Genomic DNA, 13,045 nt, shown 5'->3' on the forward strand with positions numbered 1-13,045 from the left:
TGCTTGGATAACTATTAAAGGCACTCTTCAAAAGTGAGACATATACTAGATCTAGGGTTTGATAAACAAATGTGTTAGTTTGCTTAGGCTACTATCACCAAATACCACAGATTGGGTGACCTAAACAGCAGAATTTTTTTCTCACAGTTCTGAGGCTGTTGGTCCAAGATCTACAATCATCAGAGTTAGTTTCCTCTGAGAACCATAAGAAAAAGATATGTATCAGTCTTTCTTCTTTGCCTCCTGTAACTCTTGTATCTTTCTTGGATCAACTGTTTGTGTAAGGTGTCCCTAAGCTTTCTTCTTATAATGATAGAAATAGAGATATTAGATTAGACCACTGACCAAATGAATTCATTTAACTGAATTATCTCTGTAATTCCAAATATGCTTAAATTATGAAGTACTTGGGATTGGACTCCAAAATAGGGATAGTGTTAAGGGGGTTACTCATTTTATAACAATTAATAAAACTGAAACAGAGCAAGCGCTGACATTTTTTGTTTTACTATTTTACATAAATTATTTGTATTGCTTACTATTTCTTGTTTATTTGGGGGCTACAACTAGTGGCTCTCAGGACTTACTCTTGGCTCTGCACTTAGGGATCACTGCACTTTAGGGATCATATCAGGTTTGCAAACCTGGGTTGTCCTTATGCAAGGCAATACCTTAGCCACTGTACTGTCTCTGACCTCTCTGACTCCTCTTTGCTAGTTTTTTTTCAAACTATGAAGTAATATTTTAAAGAGAGAAACAAAAGATAACCTGGTAGCTCTAAAATATGCTATTTGGAAACAAATTCCTGAATGTTAATTTTTTTAAGATCAGTAAAATTACAAAAATAGTTAGGATTGATAAGCTATCTTCTGGTAAATGTGGGTATATATTAATATTAATTGCCAAGGATTGCATTTGTAATGATTTGATATGTAAGAACTGTTGGAGGCAATTTTTAAATAGAGATAAAATTATAATTCTAATACATATATAAGCAAATGTGTTCTACACAGTTAATAATTTGTTTACGCATCATTAATTAAAACACTAAAAATTATTAAGTCTTCGAGGGTTTTTTTTGTAGTGATGGCTTTATTGTTTATCTTTAAAAATATCTAGACTTTGTATTAAAGACTATTTTAATTATAAAGTGAAACTCATTTGGTGAATTAAAATAATAAAATATCAATAAAGATTAAAATAATAATTTGAAACCTGATTGGCCTAGAATACTGAGAAACTTTGCTCTGATATTTTTACATTAAAAAGACTCAATGACGCATATTTCAGGGATCTGACAAATGGCTCAGATTGACAACCCTTGGAACTAGAGTGATAGCAAAGGAGTTGAAGCACTTGCCTTGCGCTCAGGCAACATGAATTTAATCTCAAGCATCACATATGGTTCCCCAGCACCATCAGGCATGATCTCTGAGTATAGGGTTATGGGTAAGCCCTGAGCACCACTGGTGTGCCCCCCCCATTACAAACAAATAAACGGAACCAGAACAAAAAAACAAAAGCCCCACCAGACATACGTATCTCTACCTATCTTTATCCTTTTGTCATCCTTTTGTCCATCCAACAGCTGAATATGTTGGTCTGATCATGAGTTAGAAGCAAAGACACCTGATAGGCAGGACAGTGTGCTAATCAGAAGTCACACTCCAGCCTACCTAGACTTTTGGAAACATGAGAGAAACGTCCCTAAATTAAAACGTTAAAGAAGTAGGGGCAGCTGAAAATATTTATTCTATCACTCTTGGTACTAAATCATCATGGAGTTGTCCATGGACTGGCAAATACAAGCCTTATGAACTATCATTCAACATAGATAATTTAATACAGGCCTTTTGTTTTTTTTTGCTGACCCAGAAATAACTTCAGCGTCATAAACCCTAAATACTTAGGACAGCCATGACTAATAAATCAGAGTTGGCATGCATTTAGAAATCATTCACCATTCTAGCGCCAGCTCTTGTTTTTGAGTTTATCTCCCATGAATTTCATGAAATAGGCAATGACTGATGGTATCAAAGATTGTTGTTTCAGAAGTCACAGGAGACTGCAAGCAGAGCTCAGGCTGCAGACAGATCTTTGTTTGGTCTAATCAAATAGTGGTTTTGTTTGATTTTTGAAATTTCTGATTGTCAACATTAGAATATCAGATAATTTTATACAAATAGTCAAATTTTTGTCATTTTTGGCAACACTGAGTTCTATTGTAATCACTCTTCTTTAAAGATATGCAAGCTCTTTTTGTTGAAATGTTGAATGTAATCAAAGTAAAGTGAAAGTAAAGTGAAATGTACCAGTTACACATGTGGGGTGAAGGTCTGGGGAGGTGGGGGGGAGGTAGGGAGGTATACTGTGATTCTTGGTGGTGGAATATGTGCACTGGTGAAGGGATGGGTGTTCGAGCATTGTATAACTGAGACTTAAACTTGAAAGCTTTGTAACTTTCCATATGGTGATTCAATAAAAGAATAAATTAATTAAAAAAATAAAGATATGCAAGCTCACAAGGTTGCTGCAGATTCCATTGATCCAACTTGGCTTGGATGTGATGGACTTAAACAGCACATTCCTCTTTGTTCTGCAATGACTCTACATCCCCGTGGTTTTTCACTTTGCTTAATCTCAGGACCTGGGGATGGAGAGTAAGGAGTCATGTTATTGGCGCCTTTGTGTAGCAAGGCAGCTACAGATAAGAGGGATAATAGCAATAGGAACTCCTGTAAGCTAGAGTTAATTCTATCAAAATAGGACATGGATTTTTCAGCCTGCACCAAGGGCCCTAAGGCCAAGATCCTCTCAGTGGTTGGATGATTTAATTTTGGTCAGATTGGCACAGGGTTTGTTGCTTTGCAGCTATAAATGAGGTGCCACCTTTAAGCAATACAAGACATGGTGGTGGTGTTGAAAAAATAAAGCAACAAAATTGACCCAAAGGTGTGCAATGATTGCCCTTAGAATAAACTGGCCAAATATGGGCAACTCCTCGCAGAATGTCTCCAGCCTGAGAACCAAGCCTCGGCCCTGTGCCCGCCCAGGAGGGGAAAGGTATTTCTCTCTCTCTCGCCTCTTTCTCTCTGGGGATGAAGGGCGCGGTGGCCGCCATATTAAGACGACCACAGATGGGATTTACGACAAAAACTGCAGCAAAAGGACACGAGGGTGCTCTTGGGAAGGTGGGAGGCACCGGCCCCTCCCACTGCCGAGATGTGATCCCGGGGGCCGCACGCATGTGCGGCCTCTGCGCAGCTGCACAAGCGTGAATCCAGACCCAGCAAAAACTCTTTCGGCATGGGCAACTCCTCGCAGAATGTCTCCAGCCTGAGAACTAAGCCTTGGCCCTGTGCCCGCCCAGGAGGGGAAAGGTATTTCTCTCTCTCGCCTCTTTCTCTCCGGGGATGAAGGGCGCGGTGGCCGCCATATTAAGACGACCACAGATTGGGTTTTCAAGCCTGCAATTATCTAATATCTGGAAGAACTCTCCCTGGACTTCTTGTTAAAGTACAGAAATTCAAAACCACGCGACATTATTTGCCTTCACAGTAGGTCTGAATCTAGTGGGGTACTCCTAACAACAATAGTGAGGTTTGTGTTGAAATATTGAATGTAACCAAAGTAAACAGAATGTAAAATGAAACTTATCAGAATGTAAAATGAAACTTATCAGTTACAAGGTAGGGGGTGGGGGGGCGGGATGGGAGGTGTACTGTGTGGGTTTTTTTTTTTTTTTGGTGGTGGTATAGGTGGTATATGGGCACTGGTGAAGGGATGGTTGTTTCAGCATTGTATAACTGAGACCTAAGCCTGAAAGCATTGTAATCTTCCACACGGTGATTTAATAAAATAAAATAAAAAAAAAAGAATAAACTGGCCAAAAGTAAGAGGGAAGTTAATAGAAACTTCTTACACCTTCAATGTGCTAGGGAGTTAAGGCAGCTCAGTGACCTTAGATGCAATACTGGTCAAGAAAGCTTAAGAAAATAGGACACATTGTACTTTTATATTCAATCATATTTTGCTTGAGTAAAACATTAATTTTTGAGAGACCTAAGTGCTGGCTTCTGGGTTTTTTTTTTTTTTTGGCCCTTACTGTTCTGATCTAACTTCCAAGTATGCTTTGTCTAAAACCTTCACTTGCTCTCTTGTTGCCTGCAGTTCCTTTCCCTTAGAGTGTTAGTGTGTGATTTCACACTTCCTTTAGTATAGTATATTAGAAATATCACCAGCTCTCTCCATCTCCCATTTCTACTTAATTTTTCTTCCCATAGAATAATTGTCTTATCTATCTGTCCATCTGTCTACCTGCCTTATCTATCTATCTATCTATCTATCTATCTATCTATCTATCTATCTATCTATCTATCATCTATCTATCATCTATCTAGATATCTTTTTCACTTAATTTACAGTGGGTGTTGAAGTATATAGGCTCCCCCAAAAAGTTCAGGTAAATTTAAGGTAGATTTCATTCAAGATGTCCAGAGAGTATGTGTCACATTATCATAAGGAAATAAGCTTTGTGGCTTTCAAAGAAACTTATGCTACATTAAAGAAGAATATCCAGATTTAGGGTCTTCTTCAAAAATAAATTATATTCACAAAGGTTCTATATTATAGTTTAGGTAATATGGTTACACCAGTGATGTCCAAGGTTACTGTACCTCTCTACCACTAAAGTGCAAATAACCTTTCACCACTGTCCCCATGTCACCTCTGATCCTATCTTTTTTCCCTCCCTGCCAACTGTTAATGAAGTTTTAACTCCAAGGACAAGGGTTTATCACTGTTTGATACTGTCAATTCCTTTGTTCTCGCTCTCCCTATATTCCACAGATGAGTGAGATAACATTTTTTTAATGACACAGAGTTACCGTAATGCAGGAAAAACAACTACAGTCATACGTTTTGTCCTTAAAGTCACCCTCTTTCTTCTCTCCATGATATTCCATGTTCCCTTTCCATTCCTCACTCAGAATATTAACTCTGCCTATCTTACTTTAAAAATCTATTGGCATATAAAATTTGTACATGTATATAATTAATTTGTTCTTTTTCTCTTATTAATCTCTCTTATGTGAATATTTTTTTTGTTCAACCTGTCTGAGAAGAGGGTAAGGGGGAATTTACCCTCTGTATCTTGTGAGGGAAGTGTTTTTTCCACTCATGAGGGAAGATTTTTCTTGTTCACAGATGTTTTCCAGAAAGAGTCAGTTCAAAGTAAACATTTACCAAACAGTTATTGAATGGAACCAAAGCTCAAATGCAGTAAATGCATGTTATTAGTCCTTAGAGATTATACCAGGTTTTTCAGATTCATTTTTTATAAAAAAGAATAGGAGCAGGCATAATAAATTAATCTCAATCTCTTACATTCAGAACTATTTTTATTAGTTGGGAGATGGAACTTCAATACAGTTTCCAGACAAACTTAATTTTGGAGACAGTTGTAAGTTTTGCAAATATAAAAAAAGACTTCTTAAAACAGAGATGAGGGTTACCGGAGCTTAAATTGGTTTGGGAATAACAGGGAGGAAGCTTACAAGAGAGAGTTGCTGCTTCCTTTTTTTAAAGGATTAAGGGACAGGAGGTTTGTTTGTGAAATATAAAATGAAACATTAGGAAAAAAATCAAAGCATGGGAGTTCTCTTTTAGTTACTTTTTGTGGTGAGAAAGGCCACTGACAAACTAAAAGTCATTTTAATTTTCCTGCTTACCTGGCTGGGTAGCTGTGGGCTGAAGTTGCATGTGGAGTCTGAAGTTTTATCTTTTACTTGCTCTGTAATGTACTTAACCTCAGAAACTGCAGTTTCTCTCATCAAGGTCAAAGTGGTAGCTATACTGTGCTTTAGCTAAGAAAAGTTACTTCGTTAAAAAAAGATTGCCTCTAATTTATTTGGAAATTATACTTGGACATATCTATGAAAGTGAATTATTTTATTTTATAAGTTGTAATAATTCGGCATCCAACCCTCAAGCAGCAGGTAAAGCCTTTTGGAGGACTGAAAAATAGACTCAAACTGATATATTCATCAATTTTAATATGCTGTGCAGTGATCATAGTAAGAGGTTAACAAGAAAAAAATCAAGCATGACTATAAAAAGAAATTACTGCATTTGGTGTTTCAAGCTCTTAGATTCTGTAAAGATGGTACAGTGGAGGAAGTGAAATCATTCCATCAGGATTTCCTTTTATTAATATTTGGTCTTTAAAAGTGTCAGCTAAGATCCACAATGAAATAGGCATGTTGAAGAGCCTATGCTGAGTATTGTAACATAGAGTATACTTCGAAATGCCGAGACAACCATCTAAGGAAGAAACTGTGATGCTGAAATGATTTCTGAAGGCTGACCTGTGTTTAAAGTAATGGTAGACTTTCTGTACTTGGAAGTAGTAAATGACAAAAGGAGGATTACGATTCCAAATTACCTACGACCTTGAAATAGATGTTTTTGACAAACATTACTTACTGCTTATAAACTACCACTTGCTTGTACTGTAATACTAAGGATGAACTTTCAGAGTCCTTGAAAAGGAGTAATAAAGCAATGAAAAAATCTTAGAGTGGTGAGGAGATGGTACAGTGGTTAGGATATTTGTCCAGCATATGCCCAGTCTGGGATGGATTCCTGGCACTGCCTAGTCCCTTGAGTGTCTCTGAGCACTCTAAATCCCCAGCCGCAGCTGAATCATATCCTCAAACCCTAACATTGAACTGCTGACTTAGTTGGCTGCTGAGAATTACTTGTGGAGACTCAGATCTCCCAGGCATGGCTTGTGAAGCCATTGATGCACAAAGAACAAAAATAAACTAACTAGAAAGTTTTCTACCACGAAAACAAACAACAAAAACTCTCAGACCAGAGAGAGGATAAGGGTTGAGATACAAGTCTGCCACATGACTGACCCTAGGTTCTATCCTGGAATTGTGTATGGTTCCCCAAGCACTGCCAGGATTGATCCCCTGTGCACAGACCCGAAGTAATCCTTGGATACTATTGGCTATGGCCCACCTCAAAAAAACACAACCTAAAAGAACTTCTATTAAAAGACATAATTATTACTAATAATTATTATTTATATTATGAACATAATATAAATATTTAAAGTATTAAAATAATATTTAATAAAGTTCTATGAAATACTTTTTTATGTGGGGTGGCACAATCTGATGGTGCTCAAGGCTTACTTGAGGTTTTGTGCTCAAGAACCACTTCTAGTGATGCTCAAGGAAAACACCATATGGTGCCAGATATTTGATAAAGGGTCAACTCTTTGTAAAGTAAGTGCCTTAGCTATTTTATCTCTCCAACAGTAATTTTTTAATAACTTAAAAATATAAATAAAAAAATTAAAGATTTGGGGGCTGGAGTGATAGCACAGTGGGTAGGGCATTTGCCTTGCACGTGGCCGACCCGGGTTCAATTCCCAGCATCCCATATGGTCCCCTGAGCACGGCCAGGGGTAATTCCTGAGTGCAGAGCCGGGAGTGACCCCTGAGCATCGCTGGGTGTGATCAAAAAAACAAAGAAACAAACAAAAAGCAAAAACAAAACCCATTAAAAAATAAAAAATTGAGAAGTCTTATTTAAGGGATAATTAAAAAAAATTTTCTTGATATGGAAGAACACCACATCAAAAAGGTATCTAGACTTATTGAAAATATTAAAGACAAACAAAATGTTTTTGAATACCTAACTGAAACATAAGCAATATTGAAAGAAGAGTAACAACCACATATAGTTCATATAAATGATAAGCATGAATTATTTAGATGCTGGAGCAATAGTATGGTGGGTGGGTAGGACGTTTTCCTTGTGTGCAGTTGGCTTGGTTTCAATCACCAGAGTCCCATCTTGTCTCTCAGGATTTCCAGGAGTCGTTTTTGAGTATAGAGTACAGTAATCCCTAAGTACTACCTGGTGTATCTCCCCACACCCGTCCTCCTCCAAAGAAAAGAATGTATGATTATATTATTTTAAAAAATTGATTTATGCCAATTTTATATGTGAAAACTTTAATACTTAGAGTCCATGTAAGAAGTGGTTCGAGATTAGGCCAGAGAGGCAGTATAGCAGTAGGACATTTGAGGTCTTCCAGAAATGATCCCTGAGTGCAGAACCAGGAGTAAACTTTGAGTGCAGCTGGGTGGGGCCCTAGAAGAAATTTTTTCAAAAGTGGTAATGAGGTTAAAAATAAATCTTAGGAGCCTCTGCTCCTAAAGACTTTGATTCCAGAGGTCTTCTAACCCATTTTGGCATCCAGAGCAGCTTCCTACAGCAATGCACTGGGACTGTGAGCTGGGCTACAACTCCGCGCTGCCCAGGATGGATTTTTCCTCTCCATCCTGCTTTTCTCCATGGAAAATGGCAGCGGCAGCAATATCCACGTGGTGAGAGCCACCTTCTAAGACTCCTAACCCAGAGGTATACGGTTTTTACAATTTGGGGCTCATAGGCAACCATGGGAACTGGGCGTTACTGGCACGCCCTTGGCCCAGATAAATCCAGAGCTGCTGAGCGCAAAACAGAACCTCTGCTCCTAAAGACTTTGATTCCAGAGGTCTTCTAACCCATTTTGGCACCCAGAGCGGCTTCTTACAGCAATGCACTGGGACTGTGAGCTGGGCTATGCAATTTCTGGCAGAATTTTCCCTGGACTTTATACAAAAATCCAAAACTGTGCGGCCATGGCAGTGGCCAAGCAACTTAACATCTCTTAATTGTCAGCAATGTGAAACGGTTCCTTTTTAGCAGGTATGACTTTGGGGGGAACTCCAAACAATAACAGTGAGGTTTTGTTGAAATATTGAAGGTAATCAAAGTAGCAGCCATTTCTCTAGACTGTGAACTAAGCCATAGCCCCACGTCAGCCGAGAAGAGGAAATATCCCTCTTTCCCGGTTGTTTCCCATTTTCGGGGAGAAATGCGGCATGGCATCCACCATATTATGAGGCGTGGAAAGGGGGAACAGGGAAAAAAAAAAGGAAAAGGAAAAAGGAAAAAAAAAGAGTTATGTACTTGGAGCAGTGGGGCTACATATCTCTTCATTCTAAGCAATGGAAAACTAATTATCAAATACTTCCTTGGTAATAGGGCTGTCTTTCTTGGGGGGGAACTCCAACAACAATAGTAAGTTTTGTGTTGAAATATGGAATGAAATATGGAATGTAATCACAAATTCTTCATTTGTGAAGAAAATGAAGTGAAATTCATCAGTTACACAGTAGGGGGTGGGGGGACAAGGGCGGGAGGTATACTGGGGTTTTTGGTGGTGGAATATGGGCACTGGTGAAGGGATGGGTGTTTGAATATTGTATAACTGAGACATAAACCTGAGAACTTTGTAACTTTCCACATGGTGATTCAATAAAAAAAAATTTTCATGTGTTTGGGGTGGGGGTGGTGGGAGGGATACTTGGAACATTGGTGGAGGAGAATGGGCACCGGTGGAGGGATATAAACCAAATCCAAGCATGAAAGTTCATAAGTTTGTAACTGTACCTCATGGTGATTCACTAACAAAAATTTAAAATAAATAAATCAATCAATAAATCTCAGAATCTTAATTAACCAAAGAGTAATGATATGTATGATATGTTTCCGTGTGTGTGTGTGTGTGTGTGTGTGTGTGTAGACACAAATACCTGAAATGGGAGGAGAAAAGATTAGGGCATCTGTGTTATAGATGTCTGGTATCAGTTTATAAAATAACTTTCAGTTGTTATGAAAAAGAAAGGTTAGGTCTGGATCTTCTTCAAAAATATTTTTTAAATTTTTTTAAATTTTTATTTATTTTAAATTGAATCACTATGGGGTACAGTTAAAAAGTTTTATTGATTTTCAGTCATATAATGACCAAACACCCATCCCTCCACCAGTGTAATTTTCTACCAACAATGTACCCATCCCACAACCCCCATCTCACCCCACCCTGTACCTCTATGGCAGACATTTTTCTTTATTACTTTCTACTTTGAGCATTATGGTTCTTTAAAATATTTATCCAGAACTCTTCCCAGCAGTTTGACAAACACAAGTACAGGAAGAGAAATTTGTGAAGGAAATAGGTTGTATTGTTGTTGGTGGCTATAAAGAGAGAAAAATAAATCAGGTTTTGACACAAGAAAAATTAGGCACAAAATGTTAAAAAAAGTGTATGCTTTTATAACTATTAATATGTAAATTGACAGTTTTAAGAGATAATAAATTTACAAAATTAATAAAACAATATTATTTTGAAAGCACATTGTCAATGATAAACATGTAGAACTGTGGAAGTGTATTTGCATTACAAATGGGTAAATTTATGTATATATGCATATGTTTACATTGTATGTGTATGTGACACATTACTGTGCCCACTCAAGCAAATCGAGGAGCAATGGGATGACAGTGATACAGTAATAAAGTGATGTATATACAATTATACACAATAAGATGTTTCATTATTAGAAAACAATGCAAATAACAATACTTCAAAAACTTTTTTGGCTTTACTCTACTAAGATTTACTTATCATTGGCACTTCCTAGTCCTCTATGCATTAGCTATAATTCTGAACACAATAATATAGGAAAGGAGGGCAAGAATATGGATGAAAATGTCACAGAACACAAATATAACTATATTACTGCTTGGGTGATGGCCATGCTGACTGGACTTGAAAACATGTTTCCCTGAGGCAAATATCCCTGAAATGTTTTAGGAAGAATTCTTGAGATGATTTAAATCAGACCCTTAAAATTCACCTTAATGATTCATTTCACTTTTAAAAAAATTGAGACATAATAGTTTACAGAAGTATTGAAGTCATGATTTATATTAGCAAAGCACATATTATTTTTCTTTTTAAAAAAATTTATTGAATCACTGTGAGACAGTTACAGGCGCTCATGTTTGGGTTACAATCACACAATGATCAAATACCCATCCCTCCACCAGTGCACATTCCCCACCACCAATATCCCTGGTATACCCCCCCTTTTCACCCTCCTACTGCCTCCATGGCAGATAATATTCCCCATACTCTCTCTCTACTTTTGGGCATATGGCTTGCAACACTGAGATATTACTTTTCTAATGACATTATACCACAAGTATTTTTATACTTAATTTTTGTTATTTATTTATTTATTGATGGGAGGGTCATATCTGTTTGAGGTCAGGGGTTACTCCCCACTCTGCATTCAGGGAAACACTCTTGATGCTGCTTGTGGGACCATATGTGGTGCCGGGGATCAAACTTGGGTTGGTGACATTCAAAGAAAGTTTCTTATTCACTGTACTCTCTTTCTCTCTGGCCACCTACTATTATTATTTTTATTTTGGACATCATGGTTTATAATATGGTTAAGGAGAAGGGTTCATTTATATAGTATCCTAATAACAGGGTGTCTTTCTCCTCAACCTACTTCATCCCCCTGTCTTCCACCTTGATAACTTCAGCTCCAAAAGGCTAAAATAAAAGAAACTGAGGATTGGTCTATAGAATCTGATGTATGATTTAAGACAATAGTTGTTTCAAAAATCCTTGATTACAAGAAAAATTTATTATCTTTGTAGCACTGTAACACTGTCGTCCTGTTGTTCATCGATTTGCTCAAGTGGGCACCAGTAACGTCTCGATTGTGAGACTTGTTGTTACTGTTTTTGGCATATCGAAAATGACACGGGGAGCTTGCCAGGCTCTGCTGTGCGTGCGGGATACTCTCAGTAGCTTGCCGGGCTATCCAAGAGGGACAGAGGAATTGAACCCGGGCCAGGCGGGTGCAAAGCCCTACCTTTGCTATTGCTCCAGTCCAATATTATCATTGTACATTTATTTATTTGTCAATTACACAAGGTATGACAAGTGTTCTTATAACTGTTATAATCAAGAAAAAACACTAAGAATTAACTTAGGAAAGCTGCTCTTAAATGATAGATATTACAAAATAGAATAAGCAAAATTTCTAGAGTAAATAAAATAAAAATAATAACCCTTAAAAATTTAATGCTTTTTTATATACTTTTATACACCTTTCATTTTGTTTTGTTTTTATCCAAACCTAGATTGAGAATTCTCTGCAGATAGAAGAAAGTACACAGGAATAAAAATTAGGAAAAATACGATATGAAAATACCATGAGATGGAAGAAGCTGAATGGAATAAGTAACTTGCCAAAGAAACACAATATATACTTATCCTGTTGAGGAAAACATATAGTTGCAAACTGCATTTTTTTTGTTTTATTTAAACACCGTGAGATAGTTACAAGCTTTCATGTTTGGGTTACAATCACACAATGATCAAACACCCATCCCTCCACCAGTGCACATTCCTCACCACGGATATCCCGGGTATACCCCCCTCCCCCCCGCTTTCCCACCCTTCCCCTTCCTTCATGGCAGACAATATTCCCCATACTCTCTCTCTACTTTTGGGAATCATGGCTTGCAACACAGACACTGAGAGGCCATCATGTTTGGTCCATTATCTACTTTCGGCACACATCTCCCATTCCGGCTGATTCTTCCAGCCATCATTTTCTTAGTGATCCCTTCTCTATTCCATCTGCCTTGTCCCCTCCACTCATGAGGCAGGCGTCCAGCCATGGAGTGGGAATGCTGAATGGTCCAGCCTTTCTGGAAAACAATATGGACAGTCTTCAAAAACTAGAAATTGAGCTTCCATATGACCACACAATACCACTTCTGGAATATATCCTGACAATGCAAAAAAGAAAACTGCATTTTTGAATTTAAAAGAGCTAGCAAAACTTTAGTGAAAATTTAGAAATGTTATTCCAAAGGGATTCATAAGAAAATATTGAGTAATAAAAGAAATACAGAGGAAATCCATAAAGAAAACATGTAGCAACAAGTCATAACATGACATTTGTCTATCTACACTGTCAACAAATATGCTCAATAAAGCCTGTTGGGAACAAAAAAAATCAGGAAAATCACACTGAAATTTGAAGACTGAAAAAGTTAATACTGAGATAATTTTTTTTTTTTTATAGTTTATTTTTAATTAGTGAGTCAACGT

The sequence above is a fragment of the Sorex araneus genome, chromosome 1 (genome assembly GCF_027595985.1).
Source record: "Sorex araneus isolate mSorAra2 chromosome 1, mSorAra2.pri, whole genome shotgun sequence".
Classification (NCBI taxonomy): domain Eukaryota; kingdom Metazoa; phylum Chordata; class Mammalia; order Eulipotyphla; family Soricidae; genus Sorex; species Sorex araneus.